Genomic DNA, 16,371 nt, shown 5'->3' with positions numbered 1-16,371 from the left:
TTATTTCAACTTAGCAAACGATTATTTTGCAACTTTACCAAGCTTTCATTTATTTGCTAACAAGACGCAAAATATTCAGAGCAAAAGTAGCGATGCATTCTCTGTGATACATTCAAGTAGATTCTGATACTGGATTACTTTTGAAATAATTGAATGTTTTCTAGTTTTTGTCATATTTTATAACCATACAGATTATTTTTTGTTGGAGCAATATTTCACCAATGAAATTTTTTGCCCAAATTCAGTTCGTGTTACATGCAAGATAATTTGAGAAAAACACGGATGTTAAACTTTCACTTTGAATTGATCGAAGAAGAATATTTGAATGTGATATTAAAAAATTTTCTTCTCAACTATACTTGGGTACATAAGAAGAATATACCGCTTTCAGAAAATGTGGAACCAAATTGTTCTGCAATTACATCAGCAATCAGCAAATAGCGTTTCAAGTCAATTTGTTAACAATCTGCCAATGGCCTCCTCGTGTGCAATGATAAGGTGCTAAATTTCCCCAAAAGAATGGTACAGCCAAATTCGTGTAATATCACTGTTGCTGTGGCAGTTGCACCAAGCTGCTTAAATGGTCGTCCAATGACGGTAAGTGGATCTTCCATAATGAAGTTCTTCACTCAAACTTTAATCTTCCTGAGAACATGATGTTGCTTGTAAAAACTGCCGTGCTAATCGCTAAAGTCGTGTCTGCAACTGAGTTCAAAATGAGGAATTACATTTTAAAGTTTTACACCTCCGTATTATTTGATTCAAATGCCACTTTATCGGACTTTTAAAAAAAAATGTTTCTCATTCACAAATGACCATAAAACATCATGTTTAGATAAAATATTTTCCAAAGAAACATCTGGTTGGTAACAATAACTCAGTTTTGATAAAAAATTTGCAGATGCTAGGCGTGTGCTTAGCACGGCCGCAAAGCAGTTTTCAGTACTAACTGTTATCAATTCATAACGTTAGTTGCAACAATGGGGGAAGGGGACAAAGGACCTCCTAAGTTGCGGGCCAGGAAGAAACTCTGTTTCGTTTTGGGACAACATAGTATTAGTAGCGTGTTTTTCTTATTGATTGTGGTTTGTTATTAATTAGAAAATCGCCCGTCAAGGTTGAAAATTAATTCTACATTTGAACGAAGCAGTAGCCTGTTTAGTAATACTTAGATAGTTTAAATTTTAACCCTAACCCCAGTGGATTAACCTCAGGATATAGTAGATAGCGTTCATTGTTGACCACTTTTTCGTTTCTTCATTCCCCTAAAATGACAGTCTTGCCAGTGAAACAGTTAATCTTCCGGATACTGTTCAGCCTTGCCACAATAAAGCCTTTCCCTGAATTTTAAACATTACTAAAACATATCAAATTATCATGCCGTGTCACGAGTTTCATTGTTGATGACGTCAGGAGCCTTACTCGATCATTGGCTATTGCGGATTTAATGTTAATCCGCAATCAAGAAGCAAAACAATCTACTTCATCATGCAGGAATAGGAAGAAAACAGCGTTTAACTCCAAGATGGCAGTCGTGTCGCTACTCAAGCTTTGATCTAGGGCAGCGGTTCCCAACCTTTTCCCGCTTGCGAACCCCTTCCTAACTTTGAAAGAAGTTGGCGAACCCCTTGGGTACTAGGCAATGAGTAACCAGCAAAAAAAAAAAAAAAAAAAAAAAAAAACGCGCGCTCGCGCGCACATACACACATACGCACATAGATAATAAATTTTAGGAGATTTTTTTAGTTTGATACTGCTCTATAGTTTATAACAAGAACAAAACATAATTGCAAAATATAGAATTACAAATATTGCTACGAACTCAAATGATCGCTAAAAAATGAATGCAAAACAAATTCCCCCCAAAATAAACACAGTGATTATTCTGTGTTGAGCTTGAATCAACTTTGAAAATTTTTTGAAAATGGCCTATTTGTGAAACAAAGAAGCTGAAATTTGGCTGAAATTTTTCTGACACAAGGGTACATTTATCTCTATTACAGTAAAACCTGTGAAGTTGACCACCCTTGTAAGTTGACCACCTGTCTAAGTTGACCGCTATTTTCAGGCACAGAATTAGATCTATATCATATAATTCCACCTCTATAAGTTGACCACCAAAGTAATGCACCGCAAGTGGTCAACTTACACAGGTTGCACTGTATTATTTAAATCAGAAGTCAATAAAAGAATGATCTTTAAGGTACCTTTCAGGGAACTGTCTCAGATTAACTAAATGAACTTTTTTTTAAAAGTAAAATGAGAAAGATCTCTAAGTCTCCTTGAAAAGGACTACGAGCCAGCTGTTTCATAAAGATATACTGCATACCTTAATCGTTTGATTGCCGAAGAATTTTTTTTAAAATTATGTAAAAAGTGGAGTAAAATGGGTATATTGAAAAATAATAGAAGCGTCTATTTTCAATATACGCATTTTCTCTCATTTTTACACAAAAGGTAATTTTTAACAAAGCAAATATTTTTAAACTTACTGCAAGAGAAATTTTCTAAACAAATTTCATAAATTCCACATTTACATATAGCGAAAATAAGGTTGCATGGTTAAATTCTGTTGATTTTTTTTTTAAGTTTTATTTTTACTGCGTCAACCTCACACTGCCAAACTTTCGCCCACGAAAATTTTCCACAGTAAATAATTTTTCATACTTGCTGTAATATTTTGGGTTGCCAGTTATTCTTTCTCTTTTTCGGCAATAAAGCTCAAAGTAAATTGTAGTCTATGTAGTTAGAAAATTATAGCAACAAACAACAGCGTGATCTCATTTCTATGCATTTTGACTTAACACAAGGGAAGAGCGATAGCTCTTCGTCAGTCTCAAATGGTAAAGAAACTAAACATCAAAATATTTTAGACGCTCCTTTATGCTCCATATTATGTTTTCATAAAGTTTCAGAATCCTGCGGGATCCCGCACAATATTTAGCGGGATTGAGAGCAAAATCTCGCGGGATTTCCAATCCCGCAAAGCTTTTCTATGCAAACTTTTCTCTCTTTTTTAAGTACAAAAAACGAATATTTTTGCAAGTATCATGTAAAGTTTTAATCACCTTCCTATATATCTGCGGAAGAGCAAGAAAAACGTGATGTCTCATATGATCAACGGTAGATTTACCATTCAAGAAAACAATAAAAATTGAGTATATTTTTCTGAGAATGAATTGATATTCTCATTCGGAGGTTTCAGTGTTCGTACGTTCAGCAAATTGCAAAATTGCGTAAAACTTTTAAGTGTTTTCCAAAACCATCACTAAAACTTGAAACCTTGAATTTTGCGCTTTAGAAACAATTGAGAAAGTGCATTACAGATTGCAAAATCCGCTGGAGTAGTCTGATTGCACTGTTGGAACGCTTCAATAAGCTTCAGGAAAATATACAAAACCGTTAACTTAACTGCACAATATTTTTCTCCGAAGAAGAAAACAATAAAAAATCTTAACTTCTTTATGCTCTTTAGCATGTAGATAGTGCCTACAGATGTCTTTGTGCTAATAATATAAATGTGAGTGGTAAGTTAAAAATTATGTTGATGAATTAGCTGAGAAATCAGCAATATTTGAAACGGCTCTAGAAGAAACTTTGGTAAAACACAGGATGACTAGCTGTGTTAAAGAGGCTCAAGGTTTTGAATGTCTTTTTCAAGTAAGAGTTGAAATTAGCGATGTTATTCAAAAACTTTTACTGAGACTGCGACTTGATGAAACCAGTCAGTGCTCATTTCCTTCTGTAATGAATCAGATGAATTGATACAATGACCAACGTTAATGTAGAATTTTCCATGCAAGTTATATTAAATACAGCAATACACAAATCAAATCAACAACCTTTTTCTGAAATTTGCAGTTCTTGAGCAAAATTCCAGCATTACTCCTTTAAGAAAAGAAAAATCTACTTTAGAAAGTCATAAAGTTTATGGGGATATTTTGCTAACTGTCCACTTTTTATTTAAATTCTGTAAAATCAACTGCAGTGGAGCCATAACACGCCTTTTCATCAATTGCATTGTTTTTTTTTTGCTCAAACATATCTTCACATCTCATACGAAGAGAAAGGGACACTTTTGTGTTCCAAACGATAGTTGCTAATTGATATCTAACTATGTAGTAATCTATAAATGGTGTACGACGTTCGAAGAAACTATTAATTCAAGTAAGAAAAAGTCATTCCTAAAAAGCATAAATTTTTCTCTTTGACGCTAAAATTTAACTTTCAGAAGAATTAAGTCAATCTCGCGTGATCCTGGGATCCCGCGGAATTGACTTTTTTTAATCCCGAAATCTCGCGGGTCTGAATTCGGCGCGAGATTGGAAACTCTACTCACGAACCCCCAGGAGTTCGCGAACCACCAGTTGGGAATCGCTGATCTAGGGCTTTAGCTATACAGCATAAATTTAGAAAAAAAATCAGTGAAAACCTACCTAAGGTTTGAACTCAGCACGCGTTTCTCTGAAAACTTAAAAGAGTTCACTTATATCCCTTTTCTTCTCACTGCTTCATTTTCTTTTCTCCCAGTAAAGATTTTGTGTCCTCCAAATTTTATTTCACTCGGATACAAATCGATTTATATATTTCAATATTTGAATTTCAATTTGAATGCTATGACATGAAAGGGTCTTTGAGACATTTTATGCTTTGCGCTGAACAAAAATTTCGATGATCAATCATTTTTTGAAAGAATGTTTACAAAAACAGAACCATTTTCCCGTTCAATGGTGATTGAAAGAGGATTTTCTTTGTTCGTGGGGGGTGGGGGGGGGACGTTCTCTAACTCCACAATAAAACTACATATCATGTACACCTGGTCTTTCTTGGCACAAATTTTATTGTCGATAAATTGCTTTTTACTTCAATGGGGTTGTTTCCTCCAGTCAAAAGTAGTACTTTTTTCACTGAAATTGATAGAATAAGCAAAAAAAAAAAAAAAAACATGGACTCAGAAAATACTTTCATTTTCCCAACCGTTATTTTTTAATTAATTTTTTAAAATGTCAGATTCTTCAAACAAGGCGTGGTCTTTATGACGTCACAAATGATGCATTATGGCGCATCTTTCTACCGCATTTCCACGTTATGATAATCAAGAAGCGAATTACAATTGCGCTCTACGCTTGCTATCAACCGTATCGTTGCAAAACACGTGAGTAAAGATGCGAATTAAATATTTTGGACCATGAATGGCAACACTGAATGGCATTTCATCATTTGTGATGTCATCCGCAGAAGCGTTAAACCATGAAAGAGCACCGATTTAAGTAATTTTTGAAAAATATTAAACCTAAAGAAATTATTTTAAAAATGATCAGATTCTACGTTTTTAAGCATGCCCTTTCAGAAAAAAATACTTTTAAAATTTTGTAAACTACCCCATTGTGTATGCCCATCACCAGAATTCGTACTTTATTGAGAAGTTTTCAATTTCTTGTGCGTTTTTCTTTTGTAGTTAATTGGCTACTACTCTTACCTTTTGCTTTAAACTTTTACTACTAATTAATGAACATATCTTTCATGTAAATGACTTTCGGCACAGGACACCAAAACAAACACTTTTTAGTTTAGATTGATATACAGTATAACCCCGATTTGACGATTGTCAAGGGACTGGAAAAAGTTATCGTTGAATCAAGGATATCGTTAAATTGAACTGCATAATAGATTTAGTGCGGTTAAATCCGGATCAGTGAAATGTATCATTAAATTGAGGAAATCCTTAAATCGAGTATCGTTAAATCGAAGTTATACTTTAATGTGGCTTTGATACGTTAGAGCTTGACCTTAACAAAGTTTACTTCATTTTGAGGGAGTTTGGTGAAAAAAGGCAGGGGTATGAACAAGGATTTTATTATTTTTTCAATTTATGGTTTGTTTTAATGCATTGTATTAATGAACAAAATTAATGTAAATCGTAAATAAATCTTATTGTCTGTTTGTTCAGCATATTCAAGCTTCTATTATAGAATCTAACATTTCAAGAGTTTTCAATACTTACCTACAGTTTATATGCAAAAGATAGTTCTAGATAGGAACAATGCGCGTCTTCCAACAGCTGTAAAGGATCGAAAATTAAGAAATCAAGCTGATTTTTTCCGCCATTTCTGTCTTACGAATGCATACAAGTAGGAGGAAGCGGGGTACATTGGTCCGCTTTTTTAACCGACTTCAAAAAAGGAGGTTATGATTTCGTGTTACGGCTTTTTATATATGTTTTCGTATTCCGCCAAGAATACTGGACCGATTTAAAAAAATTCTTTTTTTGTTTGGAAGGGTATACTTTCCAGATTGTCCCATGTTAATTTTGTCTGGATCTGATGAGGGGTCCCGAAGAAATCTATTAAACTTTAAATTTCATATGTGTTGTAGCTATGTAGACCAGCTTTCGTCAACTGCGCGATACGTCACTCACAGGTCACATGGTTTTTGGCATGAACAATGAATTTAACGGATGAATCTTATTTTGAACAATATTTAATTCTCACGCATCGGGATGTTTGATTTTCACGGAAGCGCCAGTGAATTTTTATTATATTCTTACTATTTTATTTATTACTCATGTAGCAAATCAGTAACTGACAACCCACCAAATCCTGAGTTAAACACTAATTTAACAAAACGCGAAACTCTACAAAACTAAACCTACTCAGTCACGTTAGGTAGTAGTTAATAGGAGGCCCCGACTTCAAATGGGTATTAAAAATTAAGAGATCGTATATGATTAGTTAGGTATTAAAATAATTCATCGTACATTAATTAAAATCAGTGTTCATTTTGTAATTGAGTGTTTAGTTAAGTTAATTTTTATACAGGAATTGTAAAATAAATTTGATTTATGCGTTTGAGTAAGAAGTCGTATGTAAGTATGACCAATTATTTTTTAGCTTTTTAGTTACTCTTTGTTTTTTTGAAGTCGGTTCTTTTTTTTATTTGAAAATAATTTTTACTTTTCATTTCTTATCTCACCAAAAATTTAGTGAGGTGGTAGATTTTTTACAATTTGTTTCACTAACAATTTCTTATCATCTCAGATTTTCTTCGAAAGTGTCGAATTAGTTAAGTTTTTTTACATTGAATTTTTAACGGAACCTTGTAAAGTGGACCAACGTGCATCACGCGCGCGGTACGTTGGTCCGCGAAGTCGGGCACGTTGGACAGCGATGCGAAAACAACTTCTATTATAATTTAAGTGATAAATAGTGACTAACTTATTTTCTTTTGGATGTAGAGTGAAAAACATAAAGTTGAAAGATGAAAGTAACACATTAAATTGATTTTAATTGACAAACCATCTTTAATTAAAAACAGCAATAAGCATTTACCATTAGCATAAAATTATTTTTTTAAAGCTCAAAAGAAATATCTTATACATATAAAATCTGAGTATCTATCTATCTATCTATGTCCAAGCTTCTTCTCCCGAACGACAGTGAACTGACCATCGAACCAGGTATCGATGGATTCGTAATCCTCCCGTCTTCATGTTTGGCTATTTAACATAATCCTCCGATAATAATTAGCGGAGATATCAATTAAAAATTATTAATTATGACTCTTAGATTTCAAAATAAAATCCATATTTTTCGAAGGCTTTCCTCCATTCAAATTATTATTCAGTGCTTCAACTCAACTTTCCGGATGAACGCTTTTATTAAAATTTACAGCGTGAAGAAAATCATTGAAAAGAAACATCTGTTGCAAATTTTTTTCTCGAATATAAAGAAATAAAATTAGGCTTCTGTTTTAAGGCTTTTCCTGAATTCAGGGTGTTTAAGTTGTTTACTTTTCGATTATTTTGCCGTAATCTGCAGCAAAATTTTGCTGTTTTTTTTTTTTGTTCAAGCCTGATTGTTAAATACGCGTCACATGACATAACTTTCATTTTCGAGGAGGACCGTGCACGTCGTAAAGTAAATGAGTGATTTACAAGTTATTTGAGTTCTTTGAGGGTTTGTACCTGGAAAACGGATTGATGTAATTCTTGTACGACCATGTGGATAGAATCCATCCAAATATTTATCTGAGTGGTATGTTGCATTAATAAACACCCGGGCAACGCCGGGTAGTAGACTATTTTATGTAAAAAGCGGATTGTTATTGTGCATAAATATTTCCGATATAGTCTATCAGATGTAATTCAGTTTAACGTGAGTAAAGATTATAGTTGATAATGAATATATTTTCCCCTTTTGTGCTGACTGAAAATGTACTCATAACTTGTATCATTGATAACGATTATTAACGTTGATGAGGTGTTTTGGCAAAAATATGTTTTACTGGTGTTTTGCAAACCTTGCTTTACGCGCATTTATTTATTCCTTAACGCGTTAGAAACTAATGTCAGTGTACTACAAAAGCATCAACTGGACTGCTCTTACATTTTTTAGGTAGCCCGTGCAACGCCGGGCACGCAGCTAGTTAATTATTGAATATTCGTGAGAATATTAATGCATTAACAAACGATGCGTTAATTGATAACTGATGCATAAAGAATGATTTCCTGAGTAGACGATGGGTTCTCTAAGAATCATTGATATGTCACTTTTATGTAGTTCCGTCAATATTGACTGGGGGGGGGACGATTTTTTTCTGCATTGCATTGCATGAAATAATTCTAAAAAAGAATTAACCCTCTTAAACTAATACCATATATTTCAAAGAAAAAATACAATAAAACTGGCATCTTTAAGTTAGTATATCTTTGTGCTCTAAAATTAAACAGAGAAAATAAAATTAGATAATCTTAAGATAGAGCTTGCCTTTTTCTTCTTTCAATTAATTATTTGTTTTATTTTCTTTCTATGTAGTATGCTTGTTTGGCAAAAAATTAAGTTTAACACAGGAACTGTATTATAGCATGTGATAAATATTTTATTCTTTAAAAACAACAGTCTGCTAAAATTTAGAAGAATATTTGAAAATATAAGTAGTTAAAATGTGCAGCTATTGTTTTAACTGTGAAATAATTATTGTTGATATGATTGATTTTTATTTTCACGCTAAAGTTTTAATTTAGGTATTCAGTTTTCGGCAAAAAAACTCGAAATCATATATGTTACTACATAAAGATATGCGCAGATTTTTTTTTTTTTTTTGACAATGAAAAGTATTTTTTTTAAGTTGAAATCTATTGTTTTTATTTATTTTGGCAAGTGCATTAATTCATTTTAAAAATTATTTTTGGCAACAGGGGAAAAAGAAACGATTTTTTTTGATATGATGTATTTATTTTAATGAGCTTATTAATTTTAATTATTATTTTTTCGTATTGAAAGCTGTTAAAGAATTTTTTTAATGGAAAAAAGTGTATTAGCTGCTTTGTTTAAAAGGTGCTGCTATTTTATTTGCATCTAATTTTTTTAGATGAGTGAGGAATATTTTGTTCCTAGAAATTAGCTTAAAATATTAAAAAATTTGTTTGAAACAATTTGTGATTTTAGCTATTTTTGAGAATATTGATCAGGTACTAGAAAGTAGTATGGGTATACGGGGAAGTAGGCTCGTATAGTTCTATACGGAACTTCTTGTTTGAAAGATTAAAGCTTGATATAAAATTTGAGCGTATTTTATACAAATTCAGCGCATTATTATTTTTTTGTGTTATTTTTCTTTTTAAAAGATTTTAAATTGAAATAGGAATATTTAGGAGATCACATAGTCGGTCTCTTATAATGTTGTCGGTCGCCTATAAATAATTAATGAATTTTAGGAAAAAAAAAAGGTGCCATAACATAAAATTTTCAAATGTGGATCAAAATTTGTACCACTGGCTCTGTTTGTACTTTCTCTGCTTGTACTCTTTTTCCCTCTCTAAAATATTTGGGGTTGATATGACGACGTTCCTTTCCGCACGAAGTCAAACAAAACGATGCAGCTAATCGAATTTGTCACAAGGATAGCTATCAACGTTAAGTCTTTTTCACGTTTGTAAAGCATTATTTGTTCGCATCTTTTTTTGGGTCAATGTTAAAACGATATCTGGTGATATCTTTTAAATCCGGAAATAAGAGCTGCAGCCCTTTTCCATGTATTGAAGAGGAAGAGAAAAGGGAAATAAGCTCCTGACATGGAACGTTTATAACGGAGAATAAACTACACGGTGTTTGTTTTGTAGAATTGTTTTTGTGCTGGATATATTATTCCTAGCGGCAGGCACTCCATTACTTATTCTTGTATACGCAGGAAAAAAAAGTGTTCTTCCATCTTCTGCTTCTAATCACAGGAAGTGCGTCACACGGGCATGTGTATAGAGTTGTAAAACTGTTTTTCCTTTTCTATTTTAATCACGGCGTTCTGGAGTAGAATATTAAAAGCCTGAGACTGATCAGAAAGGAAATTTGGTGCAATTTTCGAAGAGAATTAGTAAATAGAAGCAGGGTCATAGACAGCCAAGGCAGGCCCCTTGTCAGTTATCTCGCCGGGCCCCTACCGCCTCCCAAAAAAAGAAAAAAAAAAGAAAAGTGGGAAAAGAAGACAAAAAAGGAGGGGGGGGGGAGGAAAGGAAAAAATCAAAGCTGGCTTACTAGAAAACAGTTAACTCCATTTGAAGTCCCACAGAGTAAATTTCTCTCAATCTTTACGTTTTCTTTTATTCGGAGTCCCCTCCCCCTTTTCTTTTTCTGACCTTCCTTTCTTTTTCTTGCGTCAGTGTCGCTGCCCCTCCCCCCCCCCCAGGTCCTGGCACCTGGTTTCCGACTAGGCTGACATGGCCTCGTCGGATCTGACTGGAAGACAGAAAATAATATAGTTTATGAGATTAAGGTTGGGAAAAGTACTGGAGCAAAAAACAATAAGTTCCGATTCTTCTTTTTAGGGGCGCCCCGAATGGGAGGTCACTGTGACCTCCCAAAAATTTTTCTCACTCCACAAATTTTGTCTGACGATTCGGCGGAATTTGAAGCTCTATTCGGCAGTATTATCATTCGGCAAAATTTAGAATTCCATTCGGAACATTGAGAATTTCCACCCTCACAAAAATTTAAGTTCGGGACGCCCCTGCTGGTTGTCAGTAAAACAGGGAGTACTTTTAGTTTTTCATTTTAGCTTCCAGCGAACTTTTTCCGCCACTTTTTGGGGAGCAGTGTCATTTGTTTCGTGACTCAGATGTCTCTACTACCAATAGAGTCGCTTGTTTTTAAGCCTTGCGACCCGTTTTGAACTGGACAACTCAGTTTTTAAGCATTCCGTACCGTCTTCACCAAGTTAATTTATTTCTTGTGTAGTTAATTTATTTCTTCATAATGTACTCTTGTCGAACAATTTTCTCGGAACTGTATAATAAAAACTGAAGATTAAAATCTTTCTTGTTTTAAAGAAAGGGCAGTCTTTAACATCATCAGCCCTCTTTCACATTGCGTTTTTGTATGCTTGGATCAGATTTTTCAAGTAATGAAAAAGATGAGACTGCACCCCTGCATCTTTGTTTTAATGGACGATCTCTATATCCGAAGTCTAGAATGAAAACATCTCAGAAAAAATAAATAAATAATAATAATAATAAAAAAAAACTTGGATAAGCTCGTACTTTACACGTTTTTCGCTTCTCCTGTGAAGTTTGAATTTTTTGAGTTAGGTGGTTATCGTTTTACGGAGGCAATCGGTATCTAGACCTCCATCCTTGCATATACATCTCTATCTCTCTGCCTCCAGAAATAAATATATTTCTATATCTAGAAATCTGTCTGCATATGGATGCCTGAATTGCCAAATCGATTAGCTCCACTTTTTAGAAACATCCTCATTTCTGCTTTAAGAGTGCTTTATCAACTCTTAGCATGTGAATTTATGTTAAAGTTTTGATGCAGTACATTTCTGACCATGCGATGGCAGAAAATGTAACGCGAAGATCTATTTAATTCTATGGATAACACTATCTTCTTCATAACTTTTCTCAACTTTTTGTTTTATGGAGTTAGTCGATTTGGCTAAAGCCCTCGATCCAGGGCTTTAGATTTGGCAAATGAGGCATCTGTATTTCAATAGACTTTATATATATATATATATATATATATATATATATATATATATATATATATATATATATATATATATATATATATATATATATATATATATATATATATATATATATATATATATATATATATATATATATATATATATATATAGGGTGGTCCTTGTTTATATGGGAAAATTTTTTTTTCGGAATTCAACAAGTGACGCCCCCTAGTTTTGTGACACTACAATAAAAAGTAACGTGTGCAAAATTTGAACTCGATCGTTCAATAATAATACGTGCCCCTAGGCCTTTGAACTTCAACACTTTTGATAATTTTCCCACAAATCTTCGAGTTTTTACTTCAGACCCCGTACATCGTTTCTCCTGGGTTAACAAAATATTTTTACAGTGAGGTAGCACTAAAATTAATCTTATTAATTACTTTATATCATCTAAAGATTTTACGTTGAATAAGAATGAAATAATGCTTTAGAAACTTTCCTTAATCGAACGCTTTTCTCAATGTATCTAGATTTTTTTCCGATAGTCTTGGACGGTCTGTAAAATAAATTGCTTTGTGACTAATATTGGTAAATTAGTTGTGAAATTCTTCGATTAATTGTGCTCCTCTTTGAGCTGTATCATTCACAGGTTTCGGTATTTTAACGATCTCTCTTCCCTTTAAATAGCTTCCTTCATTTTGCCGTGAATCAGGATCAAATAAGAAAAAATCTTTTAGTATTTGTAATGCGGAGTCGGAAGGAAAATGGCCGACTCCGACCCCGACTCCGACTCCTGGATTTTGAAACGCCCGACTCCGACTCCGGATTTTTTTAATTGTATTTTTCAATTCCCTCTCTCCCTTCAGGAGAAGGGGGGGAAACCTTTAAACAGAGATTAAAATAGTAATTCCTTTTTATGAAAATTACGCTTTTTTTTGTAAACCCAAGATGCATACAACGTTAGAAATTCAATTTAAAAATCAAATTTTCCAACAGTTACGAGTTTAAAAATGAAATGACTTAAAAATTCCTTTAAAAAAATTGAAAAGGAGTACCTTGCCCCCTTTAATATTTAACAAATAGATATTGATCAAATCGTGTGTTTTGAAAGCTGTAATTTGAGAGGAAAAAAGCTTTTTTTTTTCTCAGTCCAAGTTCTTGAGAGGGTGTGGTTTGCCCCGGGTGACACCCATGTGGTAGGTGACACCTAAAGTTAATTTCAGAGTTTATAAAAGGTATAAATACTTTAATTCTGAAAATTCTCCCAATTATATTTTAAATTATATTTCATCAATAAAATTTCAACGAAAATAGGGCACATATACGTCAGGAGCAAATTTTACACAAAATGCGGCGGTATACAGATTTATACGAATAGTTTTTACTATACCTATATTTCTTCTTCGCTAAATTTTTAATTTCAATTTTATTAGCTGCTTTAGAATTAACCTTAATGTGAAGATTTTAAGATTAACTGCAATTATTTAGTATTGTAATCAAGAAATCATTTATACTTATTTTGCTCCAAATTTTTTAGTGAGAACCAAACTTATAGAAATAGTCTTAATAAAGAAAAAAAACATTAGATTATTTCATCGGATCTTTTGTATTCGTGTTTTCGCGCAAGAACTTATTTGAATTTGTCGATCACTCTCAAAAGTTTCCACCTGAGGTACGGGCCCCGACTTACTAAATTGTTACGTCCCTTTTACTATTTTATAACTGAGATCGAACAAAACACTATATTTTTATTTTTATTTGAAATTGATTACTTGAAAATGTTAGGCGATAAAACTGTTTGCTGACAGTTGCTATATATTAGTTAAGTTAAAAAGCAAGCAAACTAGGGGACGGCTACAGAAAGTTCGATAAGCACTCAAGCTAGCTGATTGCCATTGTAGCAGTTATTTTTTTTCATTAGTAACTTTTTATACATGTAATCGAACAAATTGCTAGTAGTCAGTTTTTAAAAAAATGCAATGAGAGTCAGTAAAAATGAAAGACAAAAAGAAGCCCGGAGTCGGAGTCGGAGTCGACATGTTTTCTAACGACTCCGACTCCGACTCATTTACCCCAAAATTAGTCCGACTCCGACTCTTCGACTCCGACTCCACAGCCCTGTTTGTAACTTATCAAACAGTTTTATTGACTCGTAATTGATTCTATAAAGAGTAAGATCTTTACTAAGAAAGTAGTCCAAATCATCTACTTTTATCTGAAATTTGTTAAACAGTCATCAGACATGTGTTCCTTATCACAAGCATTTTTTGGACTAGTCTTTTCCTATCTTCAAAGTTAATTCCTTCATCTAATACGGACAAAGCTACTAGTTTATCCCCTAAATACCATTAGCGGTTTCTGAATTTTCCAATCACTGCTTCTGCTGCATGTTTTTCGTCATTTTGTACTCTGCTAGTTTTTCAGACATATTATATTATTCAAAGGAGCCTCAATTGGGTTGCTGCGAAAAACCATATCTTCATACAGCATTTAATTGTAAAACAGCTTTGTAAAACAGCATTGAAGGACTTTCTTTTCATGTAAGGTCAATTTAAATTGTTTCCTAAATATAAAAATTTTCAAACAAAAATTCCTTTTGCCACCCATGCGGCTCAGGGATAAGCTCCAGGTTGCCGAAAACATATCCCTGTAGGAGGAAGTTCACCAGGAAATATTATTACAAGTAATGAGAATTCTCTGTAATCTTTCTCAATGACGATTTTTACGAGCAACAATATGTCATTAACTTCGTCTTTTAGAATTTAAGTGGTATGTGTACTTGATTGAAATGTTATAAGTTTAAATGATGGAGATCTTTCCACAAAATTTTGAAGCGCTAAAATAATTGAATATCTGATCCAGAACTAAGAAAAACATGAACTTCTTTAAAGACACACTCTGCAGTACGATTTCAAGTGCAAGATGATGGCAATCCAAATGTTCACAATATCATCGTTCAGTTTTTGCTCTAAAAATTTGCATGCACAATTTATACGGTTGGTATTGCAAGTCGTTGTATCAAACACTACGGCTAGAACAGTTATCAATAAAGAGCTATCATCTAAGATATCATATACAACTGAAGAAATAGTTAAGAAATTCCGAGTATCTGTTCAATATTAGGAACTGAAGCTATCACGGTAATCCTGTCGGCGTTCTTTTTCCAGTTACATCTGGATGTAGCTTTGTATCCCAGTGAATAGCTACAAAATCTAAACTTAAATTCATGAAATTTAATTTTACCTCTCGAAGATTTTCTTTTGCTATCTTAAGGAATGTACGACAGATCACTAGGTCATTTAGATTTAAATTCACTGCATCTACATAGGCTGTAAATAAATGAACAACATCTTTATCCTTAATATGGCATTTGTCTAAACAGTGATGAAAGGCGAGCAGATATCAATAGTTGTCAAGCTTTTTTGCATTGTGGTAGATCAGCTGTAGAAAACATAAGTACAACAGGTTAGGATAGATACCCATTTCGGTTTCTAAATCTTGTGAATCGCAAGAATTTGATGATAATAAAAGATTATGTACTGAAATAGAAGAAAATTAATTTAAAGTATAGATTTCTACATTGTTCCGATCTGGATATTTTTTTAAAATTTATATTTTAGCTATGGAAAATACAGTGTATTTTTATGTTAGGAGTAATCGAGGATTTTTCGAAATTTATATTTTAAAAATTGCATAAGCATTTAGGTATGTTTATAACTAAAGAACAACGAATTAAAATATAATTGCAATTACTTATATTTATAGCATTGAAATCTTGCGACTCTATTTGACACACCTATTACATACACAGAGAATTTTGTAAATCAACACCCCCAAACCGTGGAGGAGGCAATTTCTTGTTGTCAAAGATCGTTCATTAATGACCTAGACCACTCATTAATGGCCCATAGAATCCCTTGTGTCCATCTTGATGGGACGAAATGTTCCCCTGCTGCTTGGTTAGAACAAGCGCAGAAGAGTGATACGCTTGACCAAGGCCATTGGTGTACATTTTATCCTTTGTAACATGTTAAATTTTAGAGAATGAAAGTGAGAGAATGGTCGGTCGGGGAAGTAGCAGCACCTACTGAGGTTCAAAATTACTTCAAATATAGAACGTTAGAATATTTTTAAATAAAAATGAGAAAATCCGCAATTTTTCCTTCGAAACTCAAAGAAGGGGGCCCTAGGGGCACGTGTTAATATTCATGGATTGACTTTAAATTTTGCAAGGATCATTTATTCGTACAATGGAACAAATTGAGGGGGCGTCGCGTAAAATATCTGCAACTTCGAAAATAAGGACCAACCTAATATATATATCTATATCTATATCTATATATATATATATATATATATATATATATATATATATATATATATACAGGGGCGGACTGGCTGACT

Source organism: Uloborus diversus, chromosome 5 (genome assembly GCF_026930045.1).
Source record: "Uloborus diversus isolate 005 chromosome 5, Udiv.v.3.1, whole genome shotgun sequence".
Classification (NCBI taxonomy): domain Eukaryota; kingdom Metazoa; phylum Arthropoda; class Arachnida; order Araneae; family Uloboridae; genus Uloborus; species Uloborus diversus.
The sequence above is the reverse complement of the archived record's forward strand: the minus strand, read 5'-3'. Positions refer to the sequence as shown.